This window comes from Nicotiana tabacum, chromosome 4 (genome assembly GCF_000715075.1).
Source record: "Nicotiana tabacum cultivar K326 chromosome 4, ASM71507v2, whole genome shotgun sequence".
NCBI lineage: Eukaryota > Viridiplantae > Streptophyta > Magnoliopsida > Solanales > Solanaceae > Nicotiana > Nicotiana tabacum.
The window spans coordinates 86,376,209-86,394,230 of NC_134083.1; positions in this window are offsets into that span (position 1 = coordinate 86,376,209).

Sequence of the window (18,022 nt, forward strand, 5' to 3'; positions counted from 1 at the left end):
ATGCTGAAATTTATCTTGATGCGCTGAGTCTAGCAGACACCATCAAGGACAAAAATCAAGCATCAAACCAAGACCGTACCAAAGCAGTGATATTCCTACGCCATCACATTGATGAAGACTTAAAAATAGAATATCTCACTATTAAAGATCCAACCATACTGTGGAAGCATTTGAAAGATAGATATGACCACCTGAAGATGGTCATTCTTCCACAGGCACGTTATGATTGGACTCATCTAAGGCTACAATATTTTAAATTTATCAGTAAGTATAATTCTGCTATGTTCACAACTATTTCCCAATTGAAACTATGTGGTGATAATATTACTGATCATGATATGTTGGAGAAAATTTTTACCACTTTTCATGCCTCGAATATGCCCCTGCAGCAGCAATATCGAGAGATGGGATTCAAAAAGTATTCTGAACTTATCTCACATCTTCTTTTAGTCGAGCAACATAATGGGCTATTCATGAAAAATCATGAAAACCGACCTACTGATTCTTCTCCATTCCCTGAAGTGAATGAGATGAACTTTCACCAAGCTAAGAGTGGAAGAGGACGTGGTCCCAGTCGTGGTCATGGCCGTGGTCGGGGAAGAAACTCTAATTATGGTAATAATAATGCACCAAAGAACCCTCCTCACCACCAGTAGTGAAAAAGGAAGGAACAAAAGCATGAAGCAGCAAAGCCAAAAAATACATGCTATAGATGTAACGATTCGATTTGTCATTTTAAGAATCTATGCCCCATTCAGCTACTTAAGGTCCCTAGCAACTTCATAATACGTATTATGACTTGTGTGTGCGGTCGTTTGATTTTCGAAAGATCCAGAATTTAAATTGAAAGAACAATTCTCATTTTTGAAGCTTAAATGAAAAGAGTTGACTGGAGTTTGACTTTTGAGCAAACCACTCCGGAATGGAAATTTAATAATTCCAAAAGGTTCGTATGATGATTTCGGACTTGGGCGTATATTCGGGTCGAGTATCAGGTGGCTCGGGAGTATTTCGGCGCCTATTACTGAAGGTTGGCATTTTTAAAATTTAAGAATTTCCTAAGTTTGGGTTAAAGTGAATTTTGATATTATCGATGTCCGTTTGGGATTCCTAGCCAGGGAATAGCTCCATATGGTGATTCTGGTATTAGGGGAGCGTCCGGATGAGGATTTGAAAGTCTGTAGGTCATTTCGGGGTCATTTGGCGGAAGTTGGAAATTTGAAGGTTTTTGTGAAGTTTGACCGAGAGTGAACTTTTCGATATCGGGGTTGGATTCCGATTCCGAAAGTGGAAGTAGGTCCATCATGTCAATTATGCCTTGTGTGCAAAATTCGAGGTCAATCGGATTTGATTTGATAGGTTTCGGCGTCGAATGTAGAGCTTTGAAGTTCTAAAGTTCATAAAGTTTGAATTGAGGTGTGATTAGTCGTTTTGATGTTGTTTGACGTGATTTGAAAATTTGACTAAATTCGTATGATGTTTTAGGACTGGTTAATATGTTTGGTTGAGTTCCCGGGGCCTCAGGTGTGTTTCGGATGGGCCACGGGTCATTTCCTCTTATTTTGAACTCATGTTTTCTGTCATCTGATGTTCTTCTTCGCGATCGCGAAGTGCCCTTTGCATTCGCCTAGTGTTCTGCTGACCCTCCCAATATTCCTTCTCCACATACGCGTTCAAGTTCACGCGTTCGCGAAGGTCTGCCCTTTCCCTTCTTCGCGTTCGCGTCCGCCTCTTCGCATTCGCGTAGTAGAAACCAGGTACTGGGCAATGGTGACCATTTACCTTTCGCGTTCGCGTGTCCCCTTGTGTGTTCGCAAAGGTTCCTGTTCTTATTCTTCGCGTTCACGGCCCTTTGCTAGCGTTCGCATAGGTCAGTCTTGAGCCATTAAATTTTTCCTCTCTGCGTTTGCGAGCGACCCATCACGTTTGCGAAGCACATCTTGGCAACCTTCAGTTTCCTTCTTCGCAAACGCGATCAGTCTTCCGCGTTCGTGATGCTTTGATGCCTGGGCAGAAACATTAAGTTCTGAAAATGGGACTTCGTCCCATTTTTGTTTTTTTACCATAGTGGAGCTCGGGAAGAGACTGTTTTCGGGAGTTTTCCAAGGAAAATAATGGGGTAAGTGTTCTTAACTCAATATTGGTTAAATTACCCGAATCTATGATTGTTTTTAACATCTAATCGGTGAATTAAGTTGGAAAAATTCTGAAAACCCTCTTGGTTTAATTTAAGATTTGGAGGTCGATTTGTTTTTGGAATTCGATAAAATAGGTATGGTTGAACTCGTATCGGAATGAGTGTTCGGATTTCATGAAATTTATGTCGGATTCTGAGAGGCGGGCCCCACGTTGATTTTTGTTGACTTTTTGGAATAAATTTTTAAGTCGACGTTTTATTATCCGGAATTATTTTTGATTAATTTTAATGAAGTTATACAATTGAATTAGATAGATTTGAGCTGTCCGGAGGTCAATTCAAGCAAAAAGGTGATTTTGGAATATCGGCATAACTTCAATAAGGTAAGTGTCCTTCTTAACTTCGAGTGGAGGAATTACCCCTTAGGCATCGAGTCTTATGTGTCATTTGTGAAATAGGAAAAGCCGTGTACGCGAGGTGGCGAGTACGTACTCGGGCTAATATCTGAAAAATTCATTGAATTAAAGTCTTGGGCATATTGTGTAGTAAATTGGATAATTGTTGGTATTTATTAAATCATCTATTTGCCATGCCTAAATCCTTGTTGTTGAATTTGTTGTTATATGAAAATTTGATGTGATTGTTACTTGATTATTTATGTAATTTCGTGAATTTATTGGTTTGATAATTCTTGAAATTTAATTTCATTATGGATTTTTCCTCTGCAAATAATTAATTAAATCAGCTTAAAAAGAGGTGTTTATATAATTATTTAGAATTTGGATTAATGAAGGCTTTGCTTTATGCTGAGTAATATCTTTCTCTGTTGATTATTTTGGGGTGTTATACACATTGTGTGGAGCCTTCGGCTATTTGTTGTGAAATTAATTGATTTGGTTATATATTTAGAATTTTGGGGTTGGCCATTGGGCAAATTATGATATAAATTAATTTTGTTATGTTGTCGTGATAATTTTCCGTATAAATTATTGTGGTGTGTAAGTTATTAGTTTGAGGATATAAGGGTGGCATTTCACCGTTGATATTATATGGGTATAAGGGTGGCATTTCAGTGTTGTTGTGTTTGCTGGAATATTGTGTGGGCGGAGTGATAAGGGTGGCTATAGGAGAGATAAGAGTGACAATAAGAGCGATAAAGGTGGCTATTGATATTGTCAGGGTGGAAGGATAAGAGAGGCTATTATAGGAGTGATAAGGGTGGCTATAAGAGAGATAAAGTTGGCTATTGTCAGGGACGATATGTGATGATGTGGAGTTGTGGTGTTGGTAACTTTCATGTGATGTTGTGATTTTTCTTGTGTTTATTTGTATACCTTGTGCAATTTGTCTTGTTGTTGGTAAATTGATAACAATCTGATCTATGTTGAAATTGGGTGCCTGTGGCTATTGCTAGGCGGATTATAAAATAAAATGTGGGCACGAGGTGCCGTAAGTAAATAATGAGGGTATTGGCACGTGAATTGTTCGTGCAATTGTGATATGAAATGTGGGCACGAGATGCTGTGGTTAAATGATAATGATATTTGGCACGTGAATTGTCCGTGCAGTTGTGATATGAAATGAGGGCACGAGGTGCCGGAAAAATATGATGATTTAATTATGGGCACGAGGTGTCGTGAAAATATGAAAATGGGCTTAGACCCGTGTTTACGAAAAGTATAAAAATGGGTTGAGACCTGAATTTTTATGATTATGAAATGAGTTGTCACATGTTGACTTTTTAATTGAAAGAATTATATTTAAAATATTTATTTGGAAGGATTTTTAATTAGAAAGTATTATATGAAAGAATTGTATTTGAAAGATATTTATTTGAAGAACTTGATTTAATTGGGTGTACTTGTATTTATTATTTGTTGAGAGATATTAATGGTGTTCTTGTTGTCTTGTTGTGCATATCACTGGTTATTTTATGTTGCCCTTATTGTTATTTGTTTCCTATTATTTTGTATATTATATTGCACAGGTAATTAGACTAGTGAGTGTCTTGACTGTACCTCGTCTCTACTCCACTGAGGTTAGTCTTGATACTCACTGGGTACCGACCGTGGTGTACTCATACTACACTTTTACACATTTTTATGCAGAGCCAGGTATTGGAGCTATCGGACTCAGACAAAGTTAAAGTGTGATCGCAAGGATTCAAGGTAGAGTTGCTTGGTCGTCGCAGTCCCTTGAAGTCTTTTCATTTTATTATACTGTTAATTATTAATCAAACAATATTGAGTATTCGATCCTTGAGATCATTCCATGTATTCAGTTAGAGTTTGTGGCTCAGTACTACCAGTCTTGGGAGGTTGATATATTCATATTTGTTCCGCTGTTGGTTTTGACATTAGTATTTAATTATATGTTTAAAAAAACGGCTTCAAAATATAATGGAAATCGGCTTACTTAGTCTTAGAGACTAAATGATATCACGACGCCTGTGGTGGGATTTTGGGTCATGACAAGTTGGTATCAGAGCTCTAGGTTCATAGGTTCTACGAGTCACGAACGAGTTTAGTAGAGTCTTGCAGATCGGTACAGAGACGTCTGTACTTATCTTCGAGAAGATATAGAGCTAGTAGAAAAATTTCCACTTCTTTCATTCCTTATCATGCGATATTTATTCAGCTTGAAGCATATATCTTATGTTCTTTTACATCCACTCGTGTATGAAATTGCGCACTCGGTATCAACTATGCTTCAATGGTTCGTGATACTATAGAGGGGTTATAAGGGAGCCAGGGTTGCTCAACCATTATTACCACGTGTCATCCAGATCGAGGAGGCAGAAGTATTGAGAGATCATTCAGTTGTGCACATGGGGGTGCAACAGGTTCTAACATCTGGTTGATAAGTACGATCTTAAGAAGGTTTAATTAGTTGCCTAATCGTCACAATCGTGGTAGGGTCACGAGGTGGATGTAGATCTGAAGATAGTTGGTTTTATTAGAGATTATGTGGTTCGTATGAGATTTTTATTTAGCAAAGGGTACATACTAGCAGCCAAGACACTGGAGGAAGCGAGTTTAACTGTCACGAGGATGACATGCGCCAAATATATGGCTTGAGATATCTTATAACCGGTGTCGTACGAGCGGTGAAGGTTAGTATTGTGGATCATCAAAATATTCCATATGGCTTAGATTGCGGGGCCATGTGTTATATCAGTTTTGGTCTGAGATGTATTTATGTGGTATTGAAAGGTTCTCCGAAACTTGTATATGATTAAGAGCTGAGATTTGTATGGGATGATGCTGGGACTTGCAATATTCCCACTTCCTTAATAATTCTACATTTCAGTATCAGCGGGGTCATGAAAATAATTTCAGAATACTCAGGGTGCTCCAGTAAGTTCTTTTAATGCACCACCGGCACGGGGTTCCTATAATGGTTATTCCAATTATCCGGCACAGACTCAGTATGAGCAGCCGAACCCGCAGAGGGATTGTTATAAGTGTAGTGATACTAGGCACATCATGAGAGATTGTCCCAGACTTGGGAGAGGCGGATTTCATCAGAATACTTAGGCTACAGGCTCTATTCTAGTTACTACCCCACATACACAATCAGTTAGGGGTGGAGGACAGGCGGGTAGGGGGGCGTTCTAGAGGGGGAGGCCCGACCCATTAATATAATTGATATGGTATGGCTGAGGCCGCTACACCAGATTATGTCGTTACAGGTATGATTTAATTTGTAATAGAGGAGCACTGTTCTTATTTGATTCAATTTCAATTATCGGGGTGAGACCTCCTATCATGCTCCATGTATAATGAGTTAGTAATTTTGTACACCACGTGTTTATCCCTGTTGGGAGATTTGATGATTTTAGCCCGTGTCTATCATTTTTATTTTTGTTCACTATTGAGGGCTATAAGTCCAAAAATGACTTTCTATTACTCACTACAGTGCGTTTTGATGTGATTTCGAAATAATTGATTTCAAATTTATGAATTATATACCCTACCGGGATGAGGGTTCATTATGTGTTGTGAAAACTGTTTACGGAATATATTGAAAAGAAGAAAGAAAGGAAATTGAAAATTTCAGTTGGCACAATGTGCAAAATACTTGTGATTCGGAGTTGAGGATGAGATCCTCGCATTTTTATATGATGTAAAATATTTAAATAGGGCTACAAGCTGCGGTGGAAGTTATATAAGGACGAGGTCCTTGTGGTGAAATATTTATGAGTTAAATTCTCCTTTTGTAAAATTTAATTTGTACTATAGTACTAATAGGAAGTCATGCCTGATAGGCTTATGTGATAATTTTTTTATGTGTTTCTGCGCCATAATTGTGCTGTAATTATTGATTTTTAGATCATGAGGTGAGTGCCCAGGTGGCGTTAAATGCGACTCGTTAATTCAGATAAATAATTATGAGGTCTTCATGCCTTGCGTGTTGTTGTCAGTGTTACGAAAAGTTAAAATAAGATTTTAGTAAATATGAGATTAATTGAGGATGCTGAAAATTAATTATAAATAATTATATTGACCAGAGATGTGGTTATGAACATACATATGATGTGTGCGTAGGCACGAATTGCTACATCCGGTTGAAACTAATACCGTGTGTTGATGTCAGGAATTCGAAATTTATTTGGAGTGTAAGAAATTGGCTTAATAGCTTATAAGTGTGAATAAAGGAAATAATCTCCACTGAGATGATGTTGTCGGACCCCTGTTAAATTTACGGTAACGTAGAATCATCCGTGAGTATGTGTGAAATAATGCACTCAGTAATTTAATGTCATCAGAATAATCCTTAGCACGTTCGAGGACGAACGTACGTTTAAGAGGGGGAGTATGTAACGACCCGACTTGTCATTTTAAGAATCTATGTCCCATTCAGCTACTTAAGGTCCCGAGCAACTTCGTAATACGTATTATGACTTGCGTGTGCGGTCGTTTGATTTTCGGAAGATTCAGAATTTAAATTGAAAGAACAATTTTCATTTTTGAAGCTTAAATGAAAAGAGTTGACTGGAGTTTGACTTTTGAGCACATCACTCCGGAATGGAAATTTAATAATTTCAATAGGTCCGTATGATAATTTCGGACTTGGGCATATATTCGGGTCGAGTATCAGGCGTCTCGGAAGTATTTCGGCGCCTATTACTGAAGGTTGGCATTTTTTAAAGTTTAAGAATTTCCTAAGTTTGGGTTGAAGTGGATTTTGATCTTATCGATGTCCGTTTGGAATTCCGAGCCTGGTAATATCTCCGCATGGTGATTCTGGTATTAGGGAGCATCCGGATGTGGATTTGAAAGTCTGTAGGTCATTTCGAGGTCATTTGGAGGAAGTTGGAAATTTGAAGGTTTTTGGGAAGTTTGACCGAGAGTGGACTTTTTGATATCGGGGTTGGATTCCTATTCCGGAAGTGGGAGTAGGCCCATAATGTCAATTATGACTTATGTGCAAAATTCAAGGTCAATCAGATTTGATTTGATCGGTTTCGGTGTCAAATGTAGAATTTTGAAGTTCTAAAGTTCATAAAGCTTGAATTGAGGTGCGATTAGTCATTTTGATGTTGTTTGACATGATTTGAGAATTCGACTAAGTTCGTATGATGTTTTAGGACTGGTTGGTATGTTTGGTTGAGTTCCCGGGGGCCTCGAGTGTGTTTCGGATAGGCCACGGGTTATTTCCTCCTATTTTGAACTAATTTTTTCTGTCATCTGATGTTCTTCTTCGCGATCGAGAAGTGCCCTTCGCGTTCGCGTAGTGTTCTGCTGACCCGCCCAATATTCCTTCTCTGCGTTCGCGTTCAAGCTCTCGCGTTCGCGAAGGTCTGCCCTTTCGCTTCTTCGCGTTCGCGTCTGCCTCTTCGCGTTCGCGTAGTAGAAATCAGGCACTGGGCACTGGTGACCATTAACCCTTCGTGTTCGCGTGTCCCCTTGTGCGTTCGCGAAGGTTCCTGTTCTTATTCTTCGCGTTCGCGGCCCTTTGCTCGCATTCACATAAGTCAGTCGTGAGCCATTAAATTTTTCCCCATCGCGTTCGCGAAGCACATCTTGGCAGCCTTCAGTTTTCTCCTTCGCGAACACAATCAGTCTTCCGCGTTCGCGATGCTTTGATGCCTGGGCAGAAACATTAAGTTCTGAAAATAGGACTTCATCCTATTTTCGTTTTTTACCATAGTGGAGCTCGGGAAGAGATGGGTTTTGGGAGTTTTTCAAGAAAAATATTGGGGTAAGTGTTCTTAACTCAATATTGGTTAAATTACCCGAATCCATGATTGTTTTTAACATCTAATCGATGAATTAAGTTAGAAAAATTGTAAAAACTCTCTTGGTTTAATTTAAGAATTGGAGGTCGATTTATTTTTGGAATTCGATAAAATATGTATGGTTGAACTCGTATCGGAATGGGTGTTCGGATTTCATGAAATTTATGTCGGGTTCCGAGAGGCGAGCCCCTCGTTGACTTTTGTTGACTTTTTGGAATAAATTTTTAAGTCGACGTTTTATTATCCGGAATTATTTCCGATGAATTTTAATGAAGTTATACAATTGAATTAGATAGATTTGAGCTCTCTGGAGGTCAATTCAAGCAAGAAGGCGATTTTGGAATATCGGCATAACTTCAATAAGGTAAGTGTCTTGCTTAACCTCGAGTGGGGGAATTACGACTTAGGCATCGAGTCTTATGTGTCATTTTTGAAATGTGAAAAGCCGTGTACGCGAGGTGACGAGTACGTACTCGGGCTTATATGTGCAAAATTCATTGAATTAAAGTCTTGGGCATATTGTGTAGTAAATTGGATAATTATTGGTATTTATTAAATCATCTATTTGCCATACCTAAATCCTTGTTGTTGAATTTATTGTTATATGACAATTTGATGTGATTGTTACTTGATTATTTATGTGATTCCGTGAATTTGTTGGTTTGAAAATTCTTGGAATTTAATTTCATTATGGATTTTTTCTCTGCAAATAATTAATTAAATGAGCTTAAGAAGGGGTGTTTATATAATTATTTAGAATTTTGATTAATGAAGGCTTTGCTTTATGGTGAGTAATATCTATCTCTGTTGATTGTTTTGGGGGTGTTATACACATTGTGTATAGCCTTCGGCTATTTGTTGTGAAATTAATTGATTTGGTTGTATCTTTAAAATTTTGGTTGTGGTCATTGGGCAAATTATGATATGAATTGATTTTGTTATGTTGCCGTGATAATTTTCCGTGTAAATTGTTGTGTTGTGTAAGTTATTATTTTGAGGATATAAGGGTGGCATTTCACCGCTGTTGTATTTGTTGGAATATGGTGTGTACGGAGCGATAAGGGTGGCTATTGGAGAGATAAGGGTGGCAATATGAGCGATAAGGGTGGCTATTGATATTGTCAGGGCGGAGGGATAAGGGAGGCTATTATATGAGTGATAAGGGTGGCTATAGGAGAGATAATGGTGGCTATTATCGGGACGATATGCGATGATGTGGAGTTGTGGTATTGGTGACTTTCATGTGATGTTGTAATTTTTCTTGTGTTTATTATTATACCTTGTGCAATTTGTCTTGTTGTTGGCAAATTGATAATAATTTGATTTATGTTGAAATTGGAAGCTTGTGTTTATTGCCATGCAGATTATAAAATGAAATATGGGCACGAGGTGCCGTGAGTAAATAATGAGGTTATTGGCACGTGAATTGTCCATGCAGTTGTGATATGAAATGTGGGCACGAGGTGTTGTGATTAAATGATAATGATATTTGGCACATGAATTGTACCGTGCAGTTGTGATATGAAATAAGGGCACGAGGTGCCGGAAAAATATGATGATTTAATTATGGGCACGAAGTGTAGTGGAAATATGAAAAAAGGGGCTGAGACCCGTGTTTACGAAAAGTATGAAAATGGGTTGAGACCCGTATTTTTATGATTATGAAATGAGCTATCACATGGTGAGTTTTAATTGAAAGAATTATATTCAAAATATTTATTTGGAAGAATTTTTATTTAGAAAGTATTATATGAAAGAATTGTATTTGAAAGACATGTATTTGAAGAACTTGATTTAATTGGATGTACTTGTATTTATTATTTGTTGAGCGATATTAATGGTGTTCTTGTTGTCTTGTTGTACATATTACTGTTTGTTTTATGTTGCCCTTATTATTATTTGTTTTCTATTATTTTGTATATTATATTGCACAGGTAATTAGACTAATGAGTGTCTTGACTGAACCTCGTCTCTACTCCACTGAGGTTAGTCTTGATACTTACTGGATACCGACCGTGGTGTACTCATACTACACTTCTGCATATTTTTGTGCAGAGCCAGGTATTGGAGCTATCATACTCGGACACAGTTAAAGTGTGATCGCAAGGATTCAAGGTAAAGCTGTTTGGTCGTCGCAGTCCCTTGAAGTCTTTTTATTTTATTGTACTGTTAATTATTAATCAAACAATATTGAGTATTCGATATTTGAGATCATTCCACGTATTCAGTTAGTGTTTGTGACTCAGTACTATCAGTCTTGGGTGGTTGATATATTCATATTTATTCCGCTGTTGGTTTTGATATAGTATTTAATTATATGTTTAAAAAAATATCTTCAAAATATAATGAAAATCGGCTTACTTAGTCTTAGAGACTAAGTGCCATCACTACGCCTGTGGTGGAATTTTGGGTCATGAAAATAGATGCGGAGGAAAAAGGCACTGGTCACGTACATGTCGTACGCCAAAGCACCTGGTTGAGCTGTATCAAGCCTCCTTGAAGAAGACAGAGAAAAATGCTGGAGCAAATTTTATTTCTGAAGATAATTTAGACTTCATGCATTTGGATGTAACTGATTACTTTGCACTCCCGGAAGGAGAAACAATTCATGTGATCGGTGATAAATCTGTAGAGATGTAAATATTTTAATTTTTGTTGTTTGTAGTAGATAGTATGGTTATGTAATTATTGTACATAAATAAAAGTTATGCTTTGATAATGATATTTACTATTATATTTATTTTGTTTATGTCATTTTTAAGAATATGGATAATCCTCAGATTATGTTTGGATCAAAGACCAATCATGAAGATATATGTGTAATTGATAGTGGAACAACTCATGCCATATTTAAAGATCAGAAATACTTTTCTTATTTGTATAAGGAAAAAGCAAATATTTTAACAATTTTTGGTAATATTAGTTTAATTGAAGGCTCCGGAAGAGCTACTATATTTCTGTCTAAGGGAACAAAACTTATAATAGACAATGTATTATTCTCCTCCAAGTCCCGAAAAATCTTGTTGAGTTTTATAGATATCCGCCGAAATGGGTATCATGTTGAGACGATAGATTAAATGAATATGGAATATCTTTGTATTACAAAGAATATTTTTGGCCATAAGTGCATTGTAGAAAAGTTACCAACTTTATCTTCTGGTTTATACTATTCAAAGATTAGTACAGTTGAAGCACACTCTATCGTAAATCAGAAGTTTACTGATTCAAATATTTTTGTGCTTTGGCATGGTCGTTTAGGCTATCCTGGATCAATAATGATGAGACGAATTACTGAAAATTCAAGTAGGCATCCATTAAAGAACCTGAATATTCTTACAAATAATGAATTTTCTTATGATACTTTTTATCAACGCAAAATGATCACTAGACCATCACCAATGAAAGTTGGCATTTAATCCCTTGCCATTTTAGAACGTATACATGGGGATATATGTGGACCTATTCACCCACCAAGTGGGTTGTTTAGATATTTTATGGTCCTAATAGATGCATCTTTAAGATGGTCTCATGTGTTCCTACTATCATCTCGCAACCTGGCGTTTGAAAAGCTATTAGCCCAAATAATTCGATTAAGGGTACAATTCCTAGATTATCCCATAAAGGCTATTCGCCTTGATAATGTTGGAGAATTCTCATCTCAATCTTTTGATAATTATTGTCTATCAGTTGGGGTAAAATTTGAACATCATATAGCTTACGTCCATACTCAAAATGGCCTTGCAGAGTCATTTATTAAACGCCTGCAATTGATAACAAGACCACTATTTATGAAAACAAAATTGCCCACTACTATTTGGGGCCATGCTATCTTGCATGCAGCATCACTTACCCATCTCAGACCGACACATTATAATAAATATTCTCCGTCATAATTAATTTTTGGTCATGAACCAAATATTGCACATCTACGAATTTTCGAATGTATTGTATATATGCCAGTAGCACCTTCACAACGCAATAAGATGGGCCCACAAAGAAGGTTAGGAATATATGTTGGGTTTGAATCACCCTCCATTATTCGCTATCTTAAATCATTGACGGAAGATTTATTTACTGCTCAATTTGCAGATTGTCGGTTTGATGAAACAAATTTTCCACAATTAAGGGGAGAGAAAAAAGAAATCAAAAGAGAAATTGTGTGGAAAGTTTCATCATTATCCCATTTTGATCCATGTACCCCTATATGTAATCAGGAGGTTTAGAAGATCATCCATTTACAAAATATAGCAAATAAAATACCAGACGTATTTACTGATTTGAAAAGGATAACTAAGTCATATATCTTTGCAGAGAATGTACCTATCCGAATTGATGTCCCAACATGACCATCTACTAGCATGAGAGCTAATGAACCTAAAGCACGCCTGAAGCGTGGTAGGCCTTTTGGTTCCAAGGATCAAAATTCTCGAAAAAAAAAATCAACAAATAATCAAAACGATACTATGAAGGGATCCCCTGAAGAGACCCAAAATCTGATTAGTTCTGAGATTTATGAAGAAATCAATGAACCCGAGACTCAAGTGAGTGAAAAGCTTTTAATAAGTTCTACTGGTGAAGGAATTAATTTAAATTGATCTGAAATAGTGGTGGATAATATTTTGCATATAATGTTGCACTAAATTTATGCAAGATAGTGAGGATCTTGAACCTCGATCTGTCGAAGAATGTTGACAAAGATCTGATTGACCAAAATGGCAAGAGGCAATTCAATTAGGATTGAATGCACTTGCTAAAAGAGAGGTCTTTGGACGACTAGTCCAAACACCTCATGGTATAAAATCAGTTGGTCATAAATGGGTTTTTGTACTAAAAAAGAATGATAAAAATAAAATTGAAAGATATAAAGCTCGCCTTGTCGCACAAGGATTCTCACAACGACCTAGAATCGATTTTGATGAAACATATTCACTTGTTATGGATGCCATAACATTTCGATATCTCATCAGTTTAGCACTATATGAAAAGCTTAAAATACATCTAATGAATGTAGTTATAACTTATCTGTACGGTTCAATTGATAATAAAATTTATATGAAAATCCCTAAAAGACTTAAAATGCCCGAAGCAAATCCAAATTCTCGGGAAATGTATTCAGTCAGATCACAATGATCTTTGTATGGTTTAATGCAATCTGGGCGTATGTGGTATAATTGCATCAGTGAATATTTGCTGAAAGAGGGTTATATAAATATTGTTATTTATCCATGTATTTTTATAAAAAAAATGACATCAGAATTTATTATACTTGCTGTTTATGTTGATGACATAAATCGTGTTGGAACTCTAGAAGGGCTCCAAAAGGCAATTGAATATCTTAAGGAAGAATTTGAGATGAAAGATCTTGGAAAGACAAAACTTTGTCTTGGTCTGCAAATTGAATATTTAGCAGACAAGAGCTTTATCCATCAATCTGCCTATACAGAAAGGGTCTTAAAATGCTTTTACATGGACAAAGTGCACCCATTGAGTACACCAATGGTTGTTCGATCACTTGAAGTGAATAAGGATTTGTTCCGACCTCCAGAAGAGGATGGGAAACTCCTTGATCCCGAAATACCTTATCTTAGTGCAATTGGTGCACTTATGTATCTTGCTAATACTACAAGGCCCGACATAGCATTTTCTGTTAATTTACTAGCAAGATATAGCTTTTCTCCTACACAGAGACATTGGAAAGGGATTAAGCATATATTGCGATATTTAAAGGGAACACTTGATATGAGTTTATTTTATTCTAACAAAGGTAGTGCAGATCTTGTTGGTTATGCAGATGCAGGTTATTTATCTGATCCACATAAAACTCGATCTCAAACCGGGTACATGTTTACATGTGAAGGTACTGTCATATCATGACGCTCCACAAAGCAATCTATTGTTGCTAGTTCTTCAAATCATGCTGAGATAATAGCTATTCATGAAGCAAGTAGTGAATGTGTGTGGTTGAGATCAATGATTCATTTTATTCAAGAAAAATATGATTTGAAATGTGATAATATATCCACAATTTTATACGAATACAATATTGCATGCATAGCTCAATTAAAGGGAGGTTTTATAAAAGGAGATAGAACGAAGTACATTTCACCAAAATTATTCTACACACATGATCTTCAGAAAAATGGTGACATTGATGTGCAACAAATCCGTTCAAGTGACAATCCGGCAGATTTATTCACTAAATCTTTGCCAACTTCAACTTTTGAGAAGATGGTATACAAGATTGGAATGCGGAGACTCAAATATTTGAAATAAGATGTTTATCAGGGGGAGTAAAATACGCGCTATACTATTTTCCCCTTACTAAGGTTTTTCCCATAGGGTTTTCCTTATAAGATTTTTAACGAGACAACTAGTTATGCGTATTACTAAATATGTGTACTCTTTTTCCTTCACTAGAATTTTTTTCCACGGGGCTTTTCCTAATAAGGTTTTAATGAGGCACATTATCTTTTAATGAACATCCACAAGGGAGTGTTATAAATATATTATATTATGGATGTTCATTTAGTACTCCGTTGAAAATAAGCTTCTTGAAGAAGCTTATCTATATGAGACTCCGCCTTTATCTATTTAGTACTCTATTGCAAATAAGTCTCCTGAAGAAACTTATCCTTTCAGTACCCCGTTATGGATAAACATCACACCCGGTAGAAGATTATCTATATCTGGTACAATGAGCTTATCCTTTCGGTACTCCGTTATGGATAAATATTACCCCCGGTATAAGATTATCTATATCTAGTATAATGAGCTTATTCTTTCGGTACTCTGTTATGGATAAACATTACCCCCGGTAGAAGATTATCTATATCTGATACAATAACAGCTTACACTGCAACTTGCTTTCTTCTATAAATAGAGGAGATTTCAGTTCATTATGTACATAAATTTAAAGTTAAATAATATATCAATTTCTCTCTATACTTGTCTTTACTTTAACATTTTTTATTTTATAACATATACAAAGTTTTGAGATACTCAAACGAATATTATCACAATTAAATTACTTACTCGGCACTTTTTTTTTGTTACAATTGTTTTCTCTAATGCGATCTATAGACTGACCTAAACTCACCTATCAAGCATTAAATTGTATCATTATAAAGTTGATAGTGATTTTCACAGTATTAAATTCTTTTGTAGAAGTTTGGGTCAGGAAAGAAATGATTGAATCTATTAATCAAGTGACATCATCTCCTCCTATTGTTAATAAAATCGCAATGAAATTAGACATTGAATACATTCTTCATTCTCTACTGGAGTAGTAATTATTTTCCTATAAAGTCCACCTATTAATGAATAACAGGTCCACTTTCATAAGAAATGTCATTCTATGGTTCGCGCTTGCTTCCTATTTGCCACTATAAATTGATGAAAATTTTGTCTTGTTCTCCTTGGACATTTTGCACTAACAACTCTAGTGAAGAAGAGCTATGGATTTCCATTTTTCAGCTACTTTCATTATTTTGAATTTGTTGTTTCACTAATGAAAAGGCTGGTTCAAACATCATTTTATCCTAGACTTTAACTAGTAATATGCTCAAACACTATATCAATCTTTTCCAATTCAGCAGACAGGCAAAAGACGATTTTCATATAAAATTTATACTAAAGGAAAAGAGGAAAAAATGGAGGGAAAAAAAAAAGAGAGAGAAAAGGAGAAAAAGGAGTTTATTTGGGTAAGAACTTATTACTCGCGTCCTGTTTTACACTAATCAGTCTTTCATACATTTTTTACTTAACCATGATTAACTTATATGTGTTGTTACTTTAATTTGAACCGCATCAAAATTAAATTTTTGGCTTTATATAAACACCAAGTACAGTTATTTAAGTATTTATGGATTGTTTGGAGGGGGCATCTAATGTTTATATAAGCAGCATTTGGATTCTTACCAACAAAAGCAGCATTTGGATTCTTACCAACAAATATTGGATAGGCTAAGGCCTTATTTATTTGCACTTAATGAAGGTATGAATCTTAATCGTCCAGATTTCAGACGTTAAATGTGTTTGTTTTTAAAAGGGATTTTTACCTTCCTATACACTATTTGAAACTTTATTACCCTCCCTACTCAAGTTTCAATTTAATTACATAGGCATATACAATTTGCCAATTATATACACTTTAGGAATTAAACGAGTATCCCTTTATATTATAAATTGAATAAGGAATTAATTATTTTTCATCCTTATTCTCTCTCTTGCGCTCTCTCTCCTGCGCTCTCTCTCTCTCTCTCTCTGTCTCTCCGTTTCTCTCTCTCTCCGTCTCTCTGTCTCTCAATCTCTCATTCTCTATTCTTTCCCCAATTTATCTTCCTCTAATGTCCTCTATTTTTTATCCTTTCACGTTGTATATATTTTTAATGGAATTCATCAATGGATTTCAATCGTTTTACTATAGAATTTTAACTTAGCAATTTCCTTTAATGTTGCATAATTGGTGTTCAAATTGAAATTGTCAATCAATAAATTTTGAAGGTATTTGACTCTCCACCATTGACAACCATTAAAAAGTTTTGAAACTTTGAATTCGAATTTGGGTTTTCAAAAACCATTATTTATTTGGATTGGGTGTTATTGCAAACAATTGGGAATATTGTTTGGAGTTTATATCTCAATTTTGAGGGTGTTTGGTGAGATTAGACTTGATTTTTGGCCGAATTTCAGATTGAAACTCGAAGAAGAAGAAGAAGAAGAAGAAGAAGAAGAAGAAGAAGAAGAAGAAGACATGACATACAATATACTTACGAAATTATAGTAAAGTTATTGTATAATTATATGTAAATTGTATTCTGTTGTAGTTATATTTTTTTTTATTTGAATATTATATGAAAGTTGAAAAATAGTTGTATAATGTATGAATCGTTGTATAAAATTTATATTTAAGTTATCAATACAATCTTTTTACATAAAGTTATTGATATGTATCAAAATTGTATTAAGAGAGAAAGTTTTGATTGGAATTTTAGAGAGGAAGAAACAAACACCATATACAAAATATACAAAAAGACATATTGTATAAAATTTATATTTACGTTGTATGATGTTGTAGATATATTTTAACTGGGTAAAAATAATGTATGAAAGTTGTAGATAAGTTGTAAATAAGTGTATACTATATAATTAGTTGTATAAAATTTATTTTTAGTATGTATGTTGTTGTAGATATATCAATTTGTGTTAAGTTTGTACGAATTTTATTTTTAAATTTGTATGTTGTTGTACCATCAAATTGTACAATATTAATTGTAAGTACGATGTATCCATTTTAGTGCTGATTTAAATAGGTTTCGTTAATTTGTCATTGTAACGACCCGACCGGTCGTTTTGAGTATTACAATTCCGCTTCCCCCTTTACTACTCGAATTATACTTTACAGTTGTTGTGTGAATTGTCGTGGTAAATAGTTCGGGTCTGGTGAGGTTTTGGAATGAATTGGAACACTTAGTTCCAAGGTTTAAAGCTTAAGCTAAAATAGTGACCAGATGTCGACTTATGTGTAAACGACCCCGGAATGGAGTTTTGATGATTCCAATAGCTCCGTGTGGTGATTTTGGACTTAGGAGCGTGTTCGAAAAATTTTTGAGGTACGTAGTGGAATTAGGCTTGAAATGCCGAAA